Source organism: Lichenostomus cassidix, chromosome 4 (assembly GCF_008360975.1).
Source record: "Lichenostomus cassidix isolate B80296 chromosome 4, HeHo_3.0, whole genome shotgun sequence".
Lineage (NCBI taxonomy): Eukaryota > Metazoa > Chordata > Aves > Passeriformes > Meliphagidae > Lichenostomus > Lichenostomus cassidix.
This window is the reverse complement of record NC_139484.1, coordinates 13,355,608-13,379,114: the sequence shown is the minus strand read 5'-3', so window position 1 is coordinate 13,379,114 and position 23,507 is coordinate 13,355,608. Positions and strand designations below refer to the sequence as shown.

The following is a 23,507-nucleotide window of genomic DNA, read 5'->3' as shown; positions in this document are numbered from 1 at the left end:
TAGTAAATAACACCCATAACCCTGCTCTCTGTCTCTCCCTCTTGTCACCTCTTCATTCCATAGGTGACAAATAGCTTTCCTTTGGGATGACCTGATGCACAGCCAATTACATCCAAAGCAATGCTTCACACATCGTATTTTGCGTTTAAATTTGGCACTTCTCTCAGACCTGAAAACAACTGCTGGACACTGGTCCTTTGCCTTACATTTGAATGTCAGAACCACAGAACAGTCAACAATTTAAAATACAGTGTATTCCTTTTCTGATTCAAGACTTGAGTCCTCACGGCAGGGGGGAAAAGACTAAAAAGAAAGACAAGGGAGAAAGGAAGAAGTGAAACAGAACAACTGGGAGAGGCTGAAGAGGTTTGCTACAAGCACTGCTTCAGCCACCTGTCCTTTCACACAGATTAGGAACCACTGGAACTGTCTGAACACCATAACAAGTAGAAAGTTGAACAATTTGTACTCAGAGATTAGGGGAAACAGAAACTTCACTTCAGCAAGTCCTGCTTCTCTCCTGCCAGTTATTCCTAGGCAATATGTCAAGATCAAAAGTAAGCTGTGTTATTCTCAGTAGAGGTGAAGATTTGAGACAGGAGTTTTTGCATGTAGTTCTCTAATTTGAATACTTATTTTATACATGTGAATGAGCCTGTTATACCCAGTGAGAAAAGGCATATAATTTATTCTTGTGAAGTAAGTGAAAAACACTTGGTATGGCAAAGAGACCATCACCTTTAGCTTTAAATTATTTTTAAAACATTTTCCATTCTATTAATGCACTGAGATGATTATTAGGTTTGCAAAGTCTTCCATCATATAAACTCCTTTATCACAATAATCTTGAGTAACTTCCTGACATACTCTGCTTTTGTCAAATGTGGTGTTTGAATACTCTCAGACAATTTGAGAAATCGTGAAGTGGATTTTCTCAAACTGACCCCAAATTAGAAACACTATTGTCAAAGTTGACAGTACCTTCCAGGTCTTCTTTCTTGCTTGTTTCTGTGAGGGCTGTTTTATTTTCAAGCTCGGTAATATTTTTCAAAGTGAGAAAAAGAAGAGATAAAGCTATATCTACCTTAGGGCAAAGTATCTGGTCACACTTCTATGATTTTAATGGGACTGCTATATGAAAGTAGAAGAAAATTAAAAATTGTGAACGATAACTCTGATTTATATGGAAGAAAATTAACAGCTTAAATTTCACTTTGGTGTATAATGAGTGGATAATTGACACTCTAGGGATCTTTACTATCTGTGAAAACACACTTCTTAACAGATAGAAAATTAAACACTATACCCTTTTAAGTGGTCCCAAAATATTAGCAATCCTCATAAAACTAAAAATCTGGGAGGGGGGGAAAAGGAGATTCACAGAAGACCCAGAAAAGTAAAAATTATATTTTGTGTACATAACCTGTACTTCAGAAAACCTGCATGCCTCTGAAATTACAAAATGTCCTTGAATACGTTTGCTTGAGTTTCCTGCAGCATAAGACAAACAGTTTAAAAATGAATAAAACAAAATATTTCCTGTGTGATTATCTCATAGAACTGGTATTACAGAATAGATTCTTTTTAAATTATAGAATCATTTTACATAGAATTCAAGATCATCTGCAGTCACTGCATCACACACAGCACTGACAAATGTACCAATAACAAGGGCTGAATTGTTTTCATCATGTGCCTTGAATTTGTAGGTATAGCTGTAGATGGAGACAGAATTCTGCCTATTTCCTTTCCTGAAAGCAGTCTGTCAGAGCTGGACTTTGACATGTGCAAAGGTAAATTCATTTCATAAAATGTTGTGGATGCACTGCTCAAACATTTCAGAAAAACTTCTGTATTTCCTCTGTTCATGGCATGTAAAATACTCAGTGCTTTATGCTAAACATTATTCTTCTTGAGCTTCCTTTTTAAATTATAGTAATCCTACCAGTTCTCCTGAAAAATCATAGAATCATGGAATGTTTAGAGGTTGGAATGGACTTTAAAGGTCATCCAGTCCCAGTGCCCTGCCGTGGGCACAGACACCTCCCATAGACTGGGGTGCTCAGAGCCACATCCTGCCTGGCCCGGAGCACTGCCAGGCTGGGGTATCCACACCTGCCTGGGTAACCTCTGCCCGTGTCTCACTGCCCTCACAGTAAAGAATTTCTTCATGAAATCGAACCTAAATTTCCCGGATTTCAATTTGTACCTGTTACTCCTGGTCCTGTCACTGCAGTTCCCGATGGAGAGTACTTCTCCAGCTTCCCCAAAAACCCGCTTCAGATGCCGGAAGGGAGCAGTGGGGTGATGCTGGCTCCCAGCAATCATGTGTGCAATGTTTGCTCTCATTGCTGTTTCCACTAAATTGTTCTTGTCTCAACCCATGATTTTCACCTTCTGTGCCTCCAGCTCTCCTTTCCAGCTCACCACAGGAGGAGGGGAAGGAGCAAGCAAGAGGCAGCATGGTTTGGAGAGTCTCAGTGGAAGCACTGAATTGAGAGTTACCATTCCTTAATCACAATGTGGGTGAAGGAATAATGTACCCCCTTTTCCCATATCACATAGCATATCCATTTCATTGATATTTCTTTCCATTGTTTTGGTCAAAAACAATCAATATTTCACAAACTACTTGTTATTTCATAAATTATTCTCTTATAAAAAGGGAGGTTTTTTAAACAATTAACTATTTGCAGATTAAGGTTCTACAAATACAGAAAATGCCTTTATATCTATTTAGGACCAACCTGGATCATTTCTTCTGGGTTCTTTCCATTCCACATCTTCATCTAAATCACTGCTACTAGCAAGGCTCAGCTGACTTGCTTTCAGCTTTTAGGCAACACTGTTTAAGACTATCTTTTAAGAAGGATGTCTCTTAAATACTGCTGGCTGAAACCATTTACCTGTTATCATTAAGGAACGTTTATAACTATCTAAATGCAGATATCTAGAAGTATGTAAGAGGTAAGCTTGCAAGTGAAGAGGAAGGGCATAGCTGCGAGAACAGTTGAGATAAAATAGTCCAAATCCACTTAAATATTAAAACAGTAATTCTTCAGACAGGTAGAATTGTTTTGTCTATGTGAAAAAATGTTGCTATATTTATATAGGAAATACAGACGGTTAAATATTTATAATTCATAATAGCTAGATATTTATAATTCATAGTATGAAATTTGAGCCTATTTAAGGCACTGTGATAGAGCTTTTATTACAGCACAATTGTTTGCATGCATGCTGATTTAAGAACTGTACTTCAGAAAGGTAGTAAACGTTACTGCGCAAAGAATGAAACCATAATATTCCCTCTACTACCAACTAGGGCTAAATTCATTCCAGGAAATATAACAAGTATTACCAGGAGAAATAAATGTCTTCAAAAGGGAGGATCTTCAATAGTTTATCCTTAAACATATCTGTTTATCTCTTTAGCACTAATTAGATGTCTGTATCTATTTTCAAGGCAAATTATGTCATTCGTGCTTTAGCAGGCCATTTTAAGCATTTTCTTTATATTTTCCTAGTAAATAATTCTTTCCTCATTGCAAAACAGTTGAATGTTCTTACTTCAACAATCATAGTACTTTCTTGTAATTTTTTGCACTTTCATAGAACAAGCGTACTTTCTCTGTTTTTTGGTCTGTAAAATACAGCAGATTTAGGAAATAGCAATATCATCTTATTGCTCTCACAGTGCTTTGTGTACATCTAGTTTCTAAGAATGGAATGACAATTAATCACTTCCAGAAACACTTAAAAACAAACAAATAACAAAACTCAGACTAAACTGAATTTTACACTTTCAGAGTCAGGTTAATGAATTTTGTGTTGCCATCCTCAAATCAGAAGAATATACAAACAGGAGAATTATGTATATTAATCCCAAACTCATGCAAAAAAGTAAGATACTTCAGCATCCAACAGCTGACAAACTAAATTCTGGCCCATTATCCTCACACAGCACATCTTTTCCCTGTTGAAAGCAATGAGCCTCAGGAGATTTTGATAAGGCTAACACACCAAGAACATTATCCCATACATGTAATAATGTATGGGAATACATTATTACCTCTAACAAAGTACTAAGGAATAGTTAGAGCAATCTTTAAAGTAGGAAAAAAAATATATTTCTGTGCTACAAGTTTTTCCATAGGAGTCTACTGAGGTTGTCATTCTTGTCTCTTTTTAGCCTCAGGGATTACCTATTAATGCAAACTCAGTTTCTATGTCTAACCAATGAATAAAAACCTGCCAGATACAGATCCTCATAAGAAAATCTGATTTTGTCTCTACCTAAAATATCCCTGCTGATAACTTTTGTCATCTAGTGAAGGTGACAGCTTTTAGTCAAACCTAGCTTTTAGTCTTTGGAACAATTTTCAACAACACAATCAATGTTCATCTTACTTGGTTCTTCAACCCTTTATTGAACCCTTTTGATTCTCATGTCAGAACTGTAAGTCTTGTAGATTCCTTCTTCATCATTTAACTAAGTTGTGGTCTATCCACAAAATAGCTTTCCCAGCCTGTCAAATGTCTTCATTACTGCAATTTTGACAAGGATATTAATACATCTTAGCAAACAAACAGCCTAAAAGGAACAAAATCTTAGAAGCTGAAAAAAAAGAACACCAGCCTAAAATATCATTTACCTGGGCAGTGTTTCAAGTGGTCTCATAAGCAGTTAAATGAAAATTAATCAATGAAAAAGTAATAATGCCAACTTTTAGCTGCCTGTGGATGAGCTCAGATGAGTAGAATAACTTGAGAGCAGATTGTCAGGGAGGAGAGCAACATGGAGAACATACAGAGACACAGTAGAGGCTAATAGGACTATGAAAAACTGAATTTTTGAGGTGGAATCCAATGAGGTTTAAATTAAACATAAGAAAGAGTAAGCACTTGCAAGGAGCCTGAGTGACACCATGTGAATTACTCCAACACTAACTACTCCAACAATAATCAGCAGCTGAATTGACATAATCTCAGTCAAAACCCACTCAAAATAACCTTTCTGCAAGCTCTAAATCTGACTGTCCACACAGAGATGTTGAAAGAAAGAACAGGAAGAACCAGTAAAGTCAATACAGTTTTCTTTTGTTATGTGAAAATATCAGACTTTTCTTTGCTTAAAACTTCCAGAATATTTACAAATTAAGCAATATTTAACTTGTATCTGCACACTTCTATAATAAGAATTCAAAGTATCTTAATCGCAAAAAACCCTGCAGTAATAAGGAATGAAAAAAAAATTAAATCCTCTTTTTTGGTTTGTGAAGAAATTTAAAATCCCACAACTATTCAGAAAACCTAAAGAATATTAGGACAATATAAAATTGCCTCAATAACAGCTCCTACATCATCAGCAGTTTACTTATTATGTAAATTTGACCTGGAGCTTTAACTATGAAACCAAATGCAAATTACTTTGCATGTAGACAAGACAGAGTGGATATTAACCTAGATGGTAAGACTCAATATATTTGCATACATATATTTGAAATAAATGATATACAAGATAACAATTATGATCAAAATAATTCTTCTAGAGCATGGAAGCAAAGTATTTACAGATAAGGAATATTTCCCTCTTTTCAGGAAGAGTCACTGTGAGATTAAGAAGCCAAAAGACTTTTGTATCACTTTTGATCAAATATTACACTGCATGTTTTTAAAAATTCCCCAGTGCTCTTGCTTTACAGAAAATTAGCTGGTGAGGGGAAAGCAAAGCCCCCACAAAAGTAATAGTTTTGATTTTCTGCTTCTTTAGGAAGTTTTGAGTAGATCAACCACCCTCATACTCTCAGTGGTTGTTATACAGGTAACTTTCTTCAGCCTACTCTTTCATACAGGTGGTTGTCCTCCTCTATTAATAAAGCAAAGGAAAATAGCAGAAGGAAACAAAACAGGTTCTTGGAGGTTTCCAAGAAAATAATCTTCTATCAGTAAGAGATAACCAAACTATTCATTGCCCAGAAAAGTTTTCTTCTTCTATGGACATTAAAGAGGATGTTTATTTCATGTTTGCCATGACATGACTCTCAGACAAAAAAAAAGTAGCATTTTCCTATTTGCTATTCTGTTACTAAACCAGAATCTTTTTTCCCCTCGCTACCATCAGTCTCAGTCTCAGGTTTGCATGTTATATAATTTTCATACATACATACAAACACTCACACTCCCCACACAGAAAAAATTCCTAGGTAGCATCAGATTTTCACATTCCCTTCATGGCTGCTGCTGTTAAAGAATCATTAGTGGAGCAAAACATACATCCACTTACAGTTGGGTTCTTTCAGCAGCAAAATTAGAAGTAGACCTTATCTGTTAAAAAACGTTAACAGCATGTTCTTGCTCATTATTTTAAAAGTGAAGACTAGAATTTAAATTTGAGGTGTTTAGGACACTGTCATCTTCATTCCACAACTTCGACCTTGATAACAGTTTAATTCCATTCAAAGTAAAAGTGTTTCTTGTCAAGGAAAGATTCCCTAAAAAAAGAAATGTTTAAACTTCCAACACTGTTTGTCAAATTAAATCAGAATCAGTGTTCACATTTTCTTGACACTTTTACTGCTCTCTGACAATACTTGGAAATGATTCCCTCCCTTCTTTCTATTTTACCTGCCAACACCTCAGATGTATGATTCTCACTATTAATTAATGGAGCTTGGACTTCCTTTGCAGATTTTAAACAGTGTAAGTCTGTGCTCTACAGCTGTGCATATTTGATAACCTGACAATTCTATTGAAGACCCACAGATATGTCTAGCAGACAAAAGTGAAGCAGGAGCACAGAAATCCTGTTACATTCATATTAGACATGGGAATTCTCCCTAGCTAGATTCTGTCACATGCTGGACTCTGGAATTCAACACATGTTGATAGCAGCTTGGAGGAGGGTCAGGGGACAGCTTGGAGAATAGTTGAAGGGCTAAAAAACAAATATTATGCCAAAATCTAAAGGACTGAAAGAGAGAAAGAGAGAGTTAAATTATGACATGATCACAGACTATGAACTTTGCTGGGTAAGTAAGTAGATGTTACTGTACCTTATCAGACAAAGATATAGGCATGGAAAGGGGCAGGGACAGGACCAAAAAAACCCAAAAGATGTGGGGAAAACAAGCAGTAAAACAAGGGCTTTAGTGGACTAAATAGATGAGATTATTGTGACAAATATAAAGAATCCCTGAATAACTTACTGATATCAAGATAAATCATTTGTAATTTTTCATCAGCATAGTGGAGTTTTTCCTAAGAACAGGACCTACATTAACACAGATACTGGAATCAGAAAGAGAAAAACAATTCCAGGAAACACTGCTGTCTGTGACATTGTCACATGAACTATTCTAGTCCTGAAATCAATTGCAATTGAGAAAAAAATGATGGTAATGATTTTCTGAAGTTGGTAAAAACCATTCTTCTATTGATCTTACTGTACTTCACATGAATGACATAATATGACTTTCACAGTGATACTATGTCCTTTGCAATAGTGACAGACATTTTCTATTGCATATTTATTTAGTAATTTTGGAATCAAATCACAAAAGGCCCATCTAATCCTGTTAAACAAGCAAAATTTCCTGCTAGATTCTAAACATACCTTAACAATTAGAAGTAGTATATATGTATATAATTTATTTTTCTGGCTAGTGAAATGACAAACTGTCTGATATGGATCATGTAAGGAAAATAAGCTTTAAAATATGGGGGGAAATCTTTAAGAGTAAAGCTTCTCAGACTTCTAATGCCACATGAGGAGCATCTTTCTGATCTTAAATGATGTTAACATTTCTCTCTGTTCAGTAAGTCTCAGTATCCTTTCAATACAATATGGAAACATATGTTGGTAACTCTTACTTTTCCTTTTAATGTACTAAATGACCCTGGTGTTATTTTTATCTAAAGAAAGTAAAAATCACTTACATGTATTCTTTGTTTCTTAGCTTTGATCTCACATTTAAATTCATCTCAAAGAGTGTCATCTTGCTTTTCTCAGACCACAGAGAGCATCGAGTCTGGCTGCAGCAGCAATTTGATTACAGGCAGAAAGGCTGCACATTTAATGAACTCCTTATTTGATCTGCCAATGCAAAAGGATTTTGATGTTATTTCTAACATTGACTTCTAAACACTTTCACCATTAGTCTAAGGATGGAAAACAGAATGGGAAAGCTAAATACCCACAAACATCATCTTATCTACATGTAGCACTACAGAATTTTCAAGGCAAAGACTTCTAGGCTAACTATGTTGATTAGCATAAGACACATAAATATAGTATTTTCTTTGGCACAGCATTTTTAACTCAAAATAACTCTGACAAGCTTTTCTAAGTGACACAAAGTTAAATAAGTAACAGAGAAATAAAATAAGGTGAAAGCAGTGCATTTTAGCTGCTCATAAAATTTATGAGGAGTTAAAATTCAGATGGTGAAAAAGCTTATTCTATAAGATAGAAAGTTCAGAGATGAACAATCTAGAAACCACTGACAGAGTGTGGACACAACAGGGCAAAACCAAACCAGACCTTGAAAGAGGGCTAATACCAGGAAAGGTCTAACTTCCAATCCATGCCAGTATAAACCCCTAAAATCTGTATGTTTAAAGGAAAAAAAAAAAGAAAAAAGAAAAAAAAAAGTTAAAAGCTAGGAGTTGAAAAAACTGTGGGGCAAAACCACAATTTCTTAATTATGTATGCTTCTGGATTCTGACACAAGTGGATTGGAGATATAAATAAGTCTCATATGTGGGAACAATTCCAGAACAAGTGAATAACAGGGAACGTCAATAGATCCAGAAAGTTATGAGAGTTTTTTCTACTGTGATTTCCTGGTCAGGAGCTGATTATAGAAAATAATTAATTACCCACAATATCAATTTATTTGTTTAATTGCTCAATAATTTTCTCTGTTGCAGGGGAAACTTAGGAGACTGTGTATTACATGACAGAAAAACGAAAAATGCATAGAAATGCTGAAAAATAAATTTTGTGTTCATATGAAAATATTAAATGGTACCATATCCATTGGAGCTTTGAAACAAATGTTTTCAGACTTATTCCTAAGCATTTACTCAAAGACAATTTTAAAAAAGGCTTCTAAAACCTTCTTTTATTCCCAAACCTACCCTTCCCCAAGTTTTACACACTTAATAAACATCTTTATGCAAATGAAAATACAATTTTCTACAATTTAATGGGTTTTTTACTTCACTCTGACATAGGTAGAAGTAACAATCTTTTGTAGGAAATCAGTAGCTCCACTATAAAGATATATTAGGTAGAGTATCTAAAAAGCAGAGACTTAATACTTCATGAACAAAATTCTTGTAGAATATAGTGCTGTACATAATAACATACAGTATATATAATATAGTACTGATGACAGAAACATGTATGCTACTCTCTTAAAAACTTAACCAGTCATATTTCACATTAATTAGAAATTACACCTATATTAAGCATCCATTTTCTCCTACTTAATGAGCCTAATTTAGTGAAAAAAATCAGTAAAAACATACTCTCAGAAAAAGTATGTCAACAACTTAATTCTGTTAAGGTACTTTATCTCCAGTTTATTGGAAGCTGTTCACTGATGTAACTTTTTTCCAAATTAAATATGGAATTATCTTTCTTACATGCTCATAGTTTTGTTTGCTTCTACACCCTTCTGAAAGAATCTTTATTTGCTTAGCTGATAGTGTATCTGTCATTAATCATGTTAAAAAACAATAAGAGCTCCTTAAGGGGCAGGAAATTGCTCTCTTTATTCTGTCATTTCATGCAATCAGCTATGAGTACACCAGTAAAGAAGCACAAATAACCTTTCTGATTCTTTCTGTTCTTATCGTTGTAAATAGCATCACTAACCAACAAAAAGGAAAATGCATCGAAGTCTTCCATGCATAACATTTGCAGTTTTGGAGAATGTATCTTCCTAATTCATTTTTCCTTTTGTTCTCTTGATAAAGAAAAAGGTTTCTGCAAATTGTGCTCTTGTAAACATACAGTCATGCTTTTCAACAGCTCAGAGGCTGCTCTGAGTTTTTTGCTGATGTTAGATTAAAAGATGTTTTTCAAAGAAGAAAGAGATGAGCATTACAAAGTTACATCAATGTGTAAGAAACTTTTCTCTAAGGAAAAACAAAACCCTTCTTTCCACTGGAATAAAAAAATGTGTATCATTGTTTAAAGTGAATAATCATCACATATTTCTGCTTAATTATATAGAATTAGGAAAAATAAATGACCATGGGATTAAGAATGCTTTGCATTTAAATGCTAAATTCATGCAAGAAACTAAAACTAATGTTCTGCACTATTATAAAGTAACATTGGATTGTCATGGGATTGGTGTTAGGAGAGTTATTCAATATTGTAAACATCTGAATAACTACATAGGATAAATACTGATGTTTTATTCTGATGTAATAGATTTTGTGATTTATCTTACTAAATACTAATACAAGAAATTCCAATTACAAATACAGAATCTGGATGCATAGCAAAGGTTGATAAAATTGACCTTTGGAAACATGCAATAATAGTTAGGAAAAAACATTCAAAGTTTCTCATATAGACTCAGAATTCCAAAAGAGTTCTGATCTCATCATGGACTTTAAAGTGTCTTTTATTTTACAGCAGCTGGAATTTATCACTCTCCAGCAACTCCTGTGGATTAAAATTAGAGTCAAAGGAACTACAAAATTTGTTAAGTGATAGTCTAGACCATTAAGACGACTGAGATCTCCAGAAAAATTACAAGAGAAAGCATTATTTACAGCCACGACTGAATGCAAAAGGAGACCAAGGAAGTCTTCTGTGCTGTGAAAAGAAGTCATCAATGCTGGGCTGCAATGGCAAAGGAATTTGAAGGAATGGTCTGATCTGGAACTGAAGTTGCTGTATGGTTTCCAGCCCTTCTGTAGCCAGAGCAGCCAGAAAAGCTGAAGCCGCAGTTGCACGTAGTTTTCGACAAGGTTTTACACAGATCACTATATATGATAAGCTATATCTCCCAGAAGAATCAGTGATCACCTAGAAGAATGAGATCAGTTCACTTTGGTGGGAACCTTCTAAGCCAACTTAAACATTGTTTTCTATAAGAGGAAAAAAGAGGTCAATTCTGAAACCAGAATGTTCCAAAGACATTCTCAAGGGCAATTGCATCCATGTGTATCTAATTTAGGGCAACAGATACATGCAAGAAAAACAGATCAAGAAAAACATTGTAGACCTCACAGATCACTTATTTGAAAGTAACTGATGTTCAACATTATACAACCAGGCATTTTCTACAATTGGGAATTTTTACTTCTAATTTTTTTATATATATTTACAGGCAAAGAGGGCAAAGGAAAAGAGGAAAAGATGAGGAAGAAAGCTCAATTGTCCCAACACTACCAACACACCCCTCAAACCAGGTGACAAATGCTATTAAAAAAAATAGTGTACACACTGGAGTTTAAAGGTTCAGTGCTCTCCCCAGATTCTATAGTAGGACCTGGGAGATGTTAGGTTTGCACACCAAACAACATGAAATCTCTTTTAAAAAGAAACAAAAAAAAACTCTGCTAAAACCCAGGTAATACTACTTCTGCTTCTTACACTTTTATACATTGTAGGAAAAGGAAAAGTTATATAATAAGTTTGCCAGAAATTATTTGCCCGATGAAAGTCAATCTTCAGAGGAGCATTAAAACCCACAGAGAATCAAAGATGAAGAAAGCCTGTGATCATCCAGCCACTTCAACTCCCCTTTCCAAAAATCTAGGTAACCTTTAGCTGAACCTGAAGAGAATTAAATGACCACATCAATCTTTAGGAAACTATTCTGAGGGGTGAAGAATTGCCTCACACTCAAGAAGGATAGACCTCAAAATTTAAAAAGCATATCAGATAGTATATTAATTCTGTATAGAATTAATATACTATTATATTAATAATAGTATATTAATTCCAGGAATAAATCACATGGAAAAGTAAAATGAAGTAAACATTACATTTAAGATACATGCACTCAAGAAATTCCAGTCTAAAGTGCAAGTTTCTGTGGGATCTGCAAAAGATAGGACTTATTTCTGACAAAAAAAAAAAGGTTCTGAGAAGCAAAAACTTTTGCTCTAATCTTTTCCTATTGGAAGTTACATTTCAAACTAAAAATATGCACATACATTTGCACAACCTTTGATTTTGAACAAAATTATGATTGCAAAAGTATTCACAGCATGGATCTTTTGTCTTTTCTTCCAAAATACTGTTTAGGTAGCTTAATAAAAGCACTGTAAACGGGTTTTTGGTGGGTTTTTTTTATTTTAATAGTGCACATTACTTTTAGGAACGAAGAGTAAAGTGTTTTACAGTCAGTTTGAGTATCTTTTCAAACACTTTCCTGAGCTCTGCTCTGTATTTTCAGATAGGAATGACTGATGATTCATTCTGATATTCCTTCCATTCTAGACAGGACCAGATGGCTTCAAAATGCTGGGAAAATTTCCTGCAGACATCTTGAGTCCTGTGCCTTCAACCAACCAGTTAGCACAATATTGGCATTCTACGCTGTTTAGAATGGGAGATAGCTCCTGAATGAAAAGACTGAATGGAAATTCAGTTTAAAAGGTCCTATTACTCTCTGAAGTATGTTATATAAGGGAAGGAAACAGTGACCGACCACATCAGTATCCTTAGATGGCCTACAAGAGTATTTATATTTATTTTCACTTCTCTTAGTGATGACACAAAGTAAATATGTTCATTTGGTCATCTCTAGGAATAGAGAGATGGGGATTTGCACCTTCCCAAAGCTTCCCATTTTTCCTGTGAAAGGTCAGACAGATTGTCACAATTGAGTCTGCTACTTCAGACACAAGTAAAACTCATACACTGGAACAGATTTTTGTAGAAGAAGCCCTGTACATCCATATTACTTTAAAGACAGCTATTACTCAAATCTCACAAGCCTTCTGGCTGAGCTCTCAGTAATCACAGTGGTAACAACATTTGTCCCTCCTTGCAAAGAGCAAAGCACAGCACCGCTCTATGATTTTGCTATTTCCATTCTGACATAGGTTCACTTCAATTTGTATTCAATAAAATCCTGCACTTGAAGTATGAGTACTTCTATGAAAAGAAGCAATGAGGTGGAAAACTGTCTTTCGAACTTTTTCTTTCAGTGTTAAGAAATTCATGGTATATTTCAAACAACCAGCAACTGTTACAACCTCGGAAAGCATGTACCCTGGAATGAATCTAATTTAATCCTTACAAAATAACTTGAGTGGAAAACACAGTTCAGAAAGAGATAGTGTACTGTGAATTTCATTTACAAAGAAATAAAATTATTTACTGTACAACTATAATCTCTCCTCATACTCTACTGTGATGTTAACATTTTATATAGTGTCATTTTCTCTCCTTGTAGTGAATACAATTTTTGAGTCATCAAAAATTATTTAGATTAACTTGAAATACATATAAACCCTTGACAAATATTCTGCCTGCTGTGACATAAGCCCAGGTTTTTAGTTTGCCTGGTGTCTTTAAAGAGAAAATATTCATCTTATCATGAAAGATTCCAGAATAATGGTCAACAGCAACTAATACACACTTCTTGAATAACATATGATGCAATGAAAGATTAACAATTCTCTTCTCCCAAAAACTCATTTCCCTAATTGTTTAGAGAATCCCATTAAAGATTACCTGAAACTTCATTACTGTACTCAAAAGTACCTCCAAAATTTGCTCCTTAGCTAAAGGTTGCAAGGCAGGGCAGCCCAGTGAAATTCATGTGCAGCTCTATGCAAGAGGATAACTACTGAGGCCCACTGAATACAGCTTTCCAGAATCTCCATTTGTTTTTAAACTACATTGTGTTGAAAACCTTGCTCATCACTTAAGAAAATTCAAGGGTTTTTACAAAACAAATTATGTAATAAAACCCTCCTTTGTGATTCCTTTCTTAAAAAACAAACACACAAACGACTATTAGTCCCCACTGGAAGCCCCCAACAAGTAACTGGTCAAACTGAGAAATGGAAAATGGAGAAGACAAAATGAGGAAAGCTATTTCTGAAAATAGTAAAACAGTCTTATTTATAAGCTTTAAACATACTCCATGAGCCAAATATTGTGGCTCAAATAATTCAGAAATAATTCTCCACTTTAAGAGCTCTAACAGATTCTATTTTTGGAGTGTTAGAAAGACAAGTAGCACTAGAATCTAGATAAGTGCAACTCAGAACGCCTCTGCAAACAAACTCCATATTACACACGTGTGCCCTGGGCATCATGCTGCCAGTGGAAAACACTACAGCAACCTGCTCTGCTCACACCAACAATAAACCACACAAATAAATCCACAAAAACACAAACAAAACCTCACAAACACACACCACCAGATCTTGGTGGTCCACACTAGATCTCAATTATGTACACCTTCACCTAAATAGAGACTCAGTGTCAAAAATGTACCATTGTGTTTCTCAGAGACACATGGAAGGACAATGTTAAAATTGTGTGGGATTTTTTATATACACACACATAAAGAAGCATACTAGGGAGTTACCATTTGTTTTAAAAGATAATGCTAATGTGGACATGAAGACCAGCAAGGATACAGGAGTGCCTCCTGACTTACTGCTGATAGCTTCAGATGACTTGTACAGTGACTTAGGAGCCAAATAAAAGCAAAAATAAAAGGGAATTAATGATAGATGCTACAGCTGGGAAGAGATGTGGATTTGTCTTCTCTTTATGCCGGTCAATGGGAATGCACAGCCCAACAGGGCACAAATATGAGGTTAGCTCAAACCAATCTGAAATGATCCTTTGCTAACCTCATGTGCAAACCTTTCAAGAAAGAACCTGATAATGTCAGGTAAGTCCATCCTTACATTATTTCAGTGATGAAAATTTAGCATGGATCCACACTTTCTTCTGCACCTAAGTCAGAAAAACCACAATGTAAACATTTACAGAGTTCCAAGCCGCCAGTCTACCCACTTATCAATGGAAATGGATTTCAACACAGGAGTATTTGATAACCCATGTAACAAAGATTTGGAAACCTCCAAGTCCCAGAAGCTTGGAGAAAAATGAAATGTTGGCATTGAGAGCTTCTGTAAAAACATCAAATGTGCTGCAGAGATCCCCACAGAGCAATCCTGCGCTCACAAATAACATATGATGGAGAAATACAGGGATTTGTCCGCCACAAATGCAGACATAAGAGAATTATTGTCTCACATAAATTCAGTAATAAGGCCTCCTTAAGGGATTAAAAAAGTAAAGAATTTGCTTTTGAGTAACTGAATGCAGTATAGCTTCAAATGTACATTCAGATATTGAATAACAGATGATTAAAACCAAGGACCTGGAAATACAATTACAAAAAAAGATTATGCAGGGTCACAAGCTTCCAGCTATAATCATAATTTGGAACAAATTTCACCATGAATAGCTCCAATTGCACTACTTACAGGAATTACTGCAGATGACAGGGCATCACTAGAAGCATCAGGACAAAACATTTCCAATCTTAACATTTACAACACCCATACTTACCTAAATTTCCATTTGAAATGCAGCTACTCATCTACTGCAGATGGTCTTTTCCTGAGTCTAAAATGAGAAAGAATTAAAGAATTATCACCATTCATGCTTTCATTTTCCCATGAACTTCAGAACATAGAATTAGGCCTTTTCATCAGCCTGAATGTATCCTAAAAGAGATGGAAACAAATTGCAGGCACTGTCAAGACACAAGGAGGTAATGAGTCCAGTGAAGATCATATCGAAGTCACATCGTTCTATCACTAAGAGTGTAAGCAAAACAGTTTTTCAAAAGAACATATGGAACCAATGATTCTTTCAAAGTTACACAGAAAAATATTTTAGCACAGAGTTAACACAAGTACATTAATAACCAGATGAAAGTTTTACAAGGAATACTAATTCTTTACTTGGCAGAAGAAAACTGGTTCCACTATACATTAAAATGAAGGTAAATTAAATTTTAATTCAGCAGAAACATAAAAACCTATAAAACATAATTTGCAATAATATACCAGAATTTCTCAGAAGAGTATAGAAAAAGATGTTTTCATCATATACAAACACAGCTACTCAAGTAGACGATGATCTAAAGAAATTTGAAGGACCCCTATTAATCTGAGGAAACTATTGGGTAGACTCAGAATGGAAAATGTGGGAAGTAGTCTACTGTGGTGAAGTAATATCGGAAAGAAGAAGAAACAAAGTGTATGCATAAGAGGCAGAACACAGAAGTATTTTTCAGCTTCTGTGTTACACTGGAAATGTCTTAACAACACTGGGACATGTTTTAGAATGAAATACTATAATCCACTGGTTTTCAAGGAGCATTAAGCCAATGGTGCGAAGTGGAAGGAAGTGGAAACCCTCCCTAGGCAGCTTTCTGATCTGAATAATCAAAATCTCAGACCCTTGCAGCCAGAATAAAGTAGACCAAGACACTCAGGACAGATTTACTTCATTATGAAACATTCATGAAGTTTCATCATAGCTCAAACAGTACAAGGAAATAAGAAAATAAACAAATACATTTATTAATGAGTACCAGGATGAACTAACAAAGGTTACCTCCCAAGCCAGAGGACACCAACTATACAGTGCTGTAAACAACAGATTAATTTCCTCTGAAATCCCTTAAAGCTCTGTGAAAACATATCTGTGGTTGAATTCAAACAGCTACTTTTCTGCCTTTAAGAAGTATATCCAGTCATAATACTCATGACCAGAGCTTTTCCATATTCAGCTTTGTCACTCATCTTAGCATCAACATATGCCTGCTCTCCTAGAAGTTAAACTTCCCCAAAAGGAGGAACCATAACCCAGAAAACAATTTCTGGTTTGCATAAGTAGTTAGAAAGTTTCATATTCAGATGGTATTTTAAAATAACTAAGAAAGAGGAAGAATGCAGGTGTCCAGCTAGGGAAGCTGTCATGTGCACTTCAGGACATCTCGCTGAACTGGTTTCTCTCATTTCGCAGACTCTATACAGTTAAGTAATAATAGAAGTATAGGAATAATCAAAAATAAATGTGTAATTTCCTTTAAGGTGTTCGCAGTATCTCCCTACAACAAAGGAAGAAGAGAAAGAAGAAAGCTCACAAAAGTTACAACCTGAGGATCCACTCCAAAGTTCACTTGTCAATGACAACCATTTACTTCATTCACCAGATAACAGATGCTACCTATTAGAAATCTGGATCAAATTCTAAAGGCCCATTAAGTATCATTTTATAATCCTGTATCCACTTAGAATGACATCAGAAGCAACTGTAGGTCACCATTTACATGGAGTTCCCAGGAAGTAAAAATAATGCTGCTTACATAATATGTTTTACGCCTCCTATTTGTTATGTCTCTTTGGGATATTTACAGCTGGAAGTATCTAACAATGCAAACTAATAAAAGGTTATTCCATGGTACATGTGACACTAATTTTACATGTATTTTATTATTTTGTACCTATTTGCTCCTGAATTTTGGGGAAAAAAAGCAAGGGTGGGGCATTACATGTTGCTATTACCTTGTCTGACATTATTTCATCTGATTAGAAGCTTCATTTTGCATAAAATGCATCTAAATATTTCTAGAAGCTTTTATTCTGAAACAATACAAAATACAGCAAGCAATCATAACACAGAATATTGAGAGTTTATGTTGTCCTTTATCAGTGTAAACCTTCAAACATCCCATTTAGAAATTAGTTTGCCTTCCTGTGAACAAGCTGATGCAATGTGATTTTGAGATCTGATCTCACACCAGTTCAATAGTTATGAGAACAGAAAAAATTAGATTCTTTTGTACCAGTTTTATCAGGTTTTATTTCCTTGAGCTGATTATTAACATTTGCTTTCATCAAAGGTGAATAGCGTTTTATGAAAAAAGTGCATCAGTTATAATTTCAAATCTGCTGACCATCAGTGTTGATGATGTTGCACAGAGAAAATTATTTATCATGATAAATATCTTAACATAGTGACATATCTTGCAAATTTAAGGTTACTAAAGGAAAAGCTTTCTAATACCTTTAAAAACAGTTCACAATAGACTAACTTTCAGTAATGTTTATTACACTTCCAACATCTACCAGCTTTTGAATGCAAATTGGGAGGAATTAGAATAAAAATTTAATCCCTGCAGTACCAACAGTCACAAAATACCTTCTAACAATGGAAATCCTTGTTAAGACGGAGAGGGAAAAAATTACTAAAAAAAAATACAGTTTTCATTATAAAATAATGGTAATTATACATAATGATAACTTACTAACAGAAAGATGTTAATGATTATCCTAATCACTTTACTTGTGTATTCCATCTGATTCCTTAGCCTGTCCTCCCAGTATTCATACTTTTAGGTTGCATGGTCTATCAATCAAGATGACATGTTCAAAAATTCTGGGTCATTTATTCAAAACCATTCATTCCCATTCAGGAGTTTGTCAAATAGCTCCATTTGCAGAATAGACTCTTATTGTTATGCAACTGGAGTTGCCATTGTCCACCAAGACAAAAACTCATCGAGGGTTGAATATTCTCAGAACTCACTGAAATTAGAAAGGTTTTGGGTGGCAGTTAGAACTGCAGCACTGCATTTTTAAAAATGGATAAGTAATACTTGTGAAGTTTATGCTCCAAATGAATAAGCTGTTCTCAGTTCTCTTCCACAGCAATTTAAAAATTTGGTTTGAATGCCCAATATTAGAGAAAAAAATAGAAGTTAAGACCATTCACTTAATAGGACAGCTCTAATACAGGTGCCAGTGTTTGGAAATGGTAGAGTAAGTAGTTGTGAGACGTAAACTTGAGAAAACAACCAATAATCACTGCATCAAGACAAGATTTCTGTGGTCTTTTAGCATGAACAAATTCTGCTTAGCTTAACTGCAAAGCCCTGTAAGGACACTGATTGGCAAGCTGTTAATGATGCACATATAGAATTTTCTCCTTTCATAAAGAATGTGCTGAAATAGAAAAACAAATTAAGATTAAGGACATGCATACATCCATTACTAATACCTGCATACCTATATTTCACAATTGCTTTGTAATATGTTGGAGAAAAACTAATTTTTTAAGCCACTGGAGCTGGATAATGTCTTTTCATATCTGTTTTGCTCCATTACTTTTAATTTGAGTAAAAAAATAAAATGGCAGCCTTATGTTAAAATTGTATCACAAATAAGACACAGTGCAATTAAATAGCTAACCTTCAGTATGCTAACCAATCCTCGGAAAATGTAGGAAAAGCATTGGATGTGTCTCTGGCTGTGGATCAGAGAAGGAGGTAAGGGCAGGATCATTACCTGCAACCCCAGTAGCACAGTTTGACTTTGAAAATTTTTGATGAAAATTCAGAAAGTCTTACTTTTTTCCCCTCTCGATTGTTTTAGATGCTTTCTTTGGAAAAACCTTGATAAGAAATATTGTAACAAAGGTCTGTTGGCTTTCCCACTACATACACAATAAATGGAGCCATGAGGAGAAAGGTAATGCACATGAGAAAATGGCATAAGGATTTGTACAACACTTGTGACTTCCAATTTCTTCCCCCTTAGTTTTTGTATCTTTGTAACACATTTATAAAACATCAATAACCGACAGTTGACCAGCACTGGATTTATTGTTTAAGCTTCCAGATATCACTTGTACAGAATTAACCATATATATTGAGACGTGCTTAAAATATTTGGTATGAAGCACAAGCTCTTCAGCCAAAAAGTGGAATGATATTTAAAATTTCTTAATGCAGCCAAGGTGTTCGGAAAACTTTGAAGTCGGTGGAAGAGTAGCCAGTCATCAAACTTCCTAAAAATTTCTGATATCAGAATAAACCTAAGGAACATCCTATGGAAATACAAATGCCAAAATCAGAGCATTTTTTAGTTTGCCGTAACTATTATGAAAAGAATAACACTGGCCAGATATTTCAGGGTGAAGAACTTTGTGCTAACAGCTAATACTGAACAGTTTAAATTGAATTCTCAGCAGCTGAAAACTACAAGAGGCAACCTTTGAACTGTTTTCATCCCCATCCTGCCAGAAGGAAAATGAAAGCACTTTTGGAGTAGAAAATATTGAAAGAAAAATATCTGAGGAAAAGAAAAACAGGGGAAAACCTGAGCTGTAAATTTTAGCAGATAATTCCAAAAGTAATCCAAATCTTTCAGATTCAGAAAAAAAAAAAAAAAACCAGCAATACTATTTGTCTATTTTAGCAATTTGTATTTCTAATTTGTATCATGCACATTTTATATATATTTCTGCAGTGCCTCTCTGGGAATATCAGTAGAACTATTTTAACATCTTACTAAGGTCAGGATAAACCAGGGAAATCTTTTCCAGTTCTCACATTTTAAAAATGAAGTGAAAACACAAAGTAGAGCACCAAATATTGATCTTTGCCATATACAAGAAACTAACACTGCTGCTCAGACCCTGCTGCTGAATATGAGGAGAGCCATAAGTACTGCAGCAACACTAATTGCAGGTAAATGTCAGCATTTTAATGTCAGGCACAGTAACTTGGAACAATTTCCTCTTGTTTAACCCTCATTATTAATGCATTAGCAAACATTTTTATGTTCTGAAGAATGACTGCCCTATTACTTTAGGAATATTTGAGAAGGTATTAAAATTAGATTTACTGATAAGTAGCAACAATCTGAAGATCCTCATTGGAAAAACAGGTACTACACATTCACACCATGCTGGTATTCTATGATCTGTCCCATTCTGATTCTGGTTTTTAAAGTCTCTTCAACAGTTTTGGAAACTATCCCACGGATCATTTTAATTTGGTTAAATCAAATTAGTTGAGCCTCCCAAACCCATTCTTTAATATCTATTATTTGGCTTGGGTTCGGTGAAATGTAGGGTCTTCATTTCCTTTCCCAGACTCCTTAATTATCCCCTCCTCTGCTCCTTTTAATTTAAAAAATAAATTGTTTAACTGACATGTTCAAAGCCTTAAGGAAAAAGACATTTACAACTTTAGTATAGCATAAAAGCTGTTATAGATGAAATCTAATCTTTAGGCTTTATGGTGTCTTTTTAATACACTTAATGACAACTGTTATGATCATTATTATCCACCAATATTAAAAAAAACCTAAACAAGAATACCTCTCAAGCACTGCTGCACTTCTGTTCCTATATTTCAAACAAATGTCAGGGTTTTAATTTCCTTTCATATGAATTATTTTTGATAAGAATTACTTTTGAAAGAAATTCAGAAATATGGAAAGAGCTAACTGATTTGATAGAAAAATGAATCTCACATTATACATTATATGAATACAACTTTTGTTCCTTATTTGGGTCTTTGCTGTTTGACTACATTTCAAAATTCTGTTTTCACAAGTAATTACTACCTTTATTACTGGAAAACAATCTTTGCATCCCACATGGACTTCTTGCAAATATCATAGGTGCTGACTGAAATTTCTCAAGAATGAATAATTAGCACTCCCTCATCAATGAGATTTTTCATAAGCAATGGCCCAGCCTTCTTTTTAGTGGTACTCAGAATAACTCTCACTCAGATTTTAGAAACTCAATGTATGTAATATCCATTCCCATTATTGTATTATATACTCAAAACCTGAAATTAGTCTTTCACTTTAACCAGACCAACATCCTTAAAGCCATGAATTATATTCCGCTGGGGAACATGGAGGGAATTCATTGCCAACAAATGTGCTTAGTTATCATTACTACAGGCAGCAGATTGGAAGAGTACTTTGGCAGGGGCCACAGCAGAGCTGTACAAACCAGTAGTATCTGTCAGTTCAAATTTTGCAATTTACTTTGCTTAGTAATACCTCTCTGCAGAAAATTATGAACATAAAACAAAAATACCTCCTTAAAACTAATATGGCTAAAATAAATATCTAGATCTCAGTACAGGTACAGATCAATACCAGTCTTAAAGCTGTTCAGACAATTTGAGAATGTCTCCCATGACATTTTGGAGCATTCCAACACAGAAACAGCAAAAGCAACTAGAGCTTTGCTTGTTGGTGGCTGCAGTGGCAAAGACAGCAGGAGCAGTAACGCTAAGCAACAGCCTCAAAAAAAAAAAAAAAAACCACTCTAGGCACAAAAGAACTACCCTGAATTAGTGGAAGCAGCAGCTATCTTTTGATATATTGCTCTTTTCCATTTCTTTGTCTTTCAAGTACTCTCAGAGTACATTTTCCCAGAAAACAGTGGTGGCATTTGACTTTTAGGGATGATAAACTCAAGACCAGCCTAAAAGAAGAACAGCAAGGCATAATTATTCAGCATAAGGTTGCTGCAGAGCATGTAAAAGGAGAGGGGGGGGAAAAGACTCATATATAAACAAAGAAAAGGAAGATAAGAAAAAAAGAGAGAAAAACAACATAAGCACGTAATAACCATGCTGAGGAAATTGTTAGTGCCTTATGTAAAAAGGGGCAAAAGCAAGCCAGACCAAAATATTTTGCTGAGAGTGTGTTAACTTTTTTCTTGTATGAAAAATATTGGCATTTATGATGCTATTCTTTTTATTTCTCTTATCACAGACTTAAATAGGATTAGATCACCTTGTGCCAGACATAAAATGTAGAACTTCCAGCAGTTAAATTCAGATTTCCCATCCCTGTTATTTCTGTAGAATACTTCCAAAGAAATATGCTACAGAGATACACATAATGCATGTTGAAAATCTACATGACATGGCACAGTACATTCATTTTAAAAACAAAAAAGTGAACACATGTGGTCGCTATACAACGTCAGTACCATGTTAATGGCTCTAAAACTATCTCACTAAGCTGAAAACCAGGAAGCAGCAACATGCTTTACATAAAATAAAAACTCATGGGATACAGAATATTTGCACAATACAACCTTCAAATAAAAAGTATCCATATATCTATATATGGCTAATGATTTGTTTAAAATATTCATCTGATTGTGTCTAAAATGCCTCTGTAATATGCATTCACCTGGTCATCATATTTGACTTTATCTGTATTTTTTTCACTTACACAAATAAATAGCGTATGGTTTAGATGTTATACCATAATCTAATTTTAAAGTGATATTGTATTTTAATAGACACCTTAACAGCTACTGCTCTCTGAAGAATGGGATATTACGGTAAAGCTTACTAAAAACACAGTATTTCATTGCAAAAATTATCCCTGTGGTGTTATTCCACTCACTTTAATAAAATCCTCACAGTTTTGATTTTGTTTCCCCTTAGAGAATTTCCCCCAATTATACCCACAAACCCTTGTGCATTTCTTAACACCTCTCTGCCTAATTGGAGCCCTCCCATTCTTATTTCCTAAACACTTCACTCCTCTCTACAATGACATCTTTCTTAGAGTCAGAATCACAGCATCTGCGTAAATTACTAAAATCAGGGACTCCTACCCTAGCAGGGGATTTGGCAAGGTGGTTGGAAAATAAAGCA

General features: G+C 34.8%; 1 long non-coding RNA gene across 1 annotated transcript in view; it reads right to left on the bottom strand.

Annotated features, from left to right (window-relative positions):
- The window catches only part of LOC146437920 (uncharacterized), a 185,904-nt gene that overhangs the window by 77,893 nt on the left and 84,504 nt on the right, over nucleotides 1–23,507 (bottom strand). Inside the window, exon 2 of the long non-coding RNA XR_014851993.1 lies at nucleotides 15,578–15,634. This is a non-coding gene — a long non-coding RNA (uncharacterized LOC146437920). The remainder of the gene's footprint in view (nucleotides 1–15,577; nucleotides 15,635–23,507) is intronic.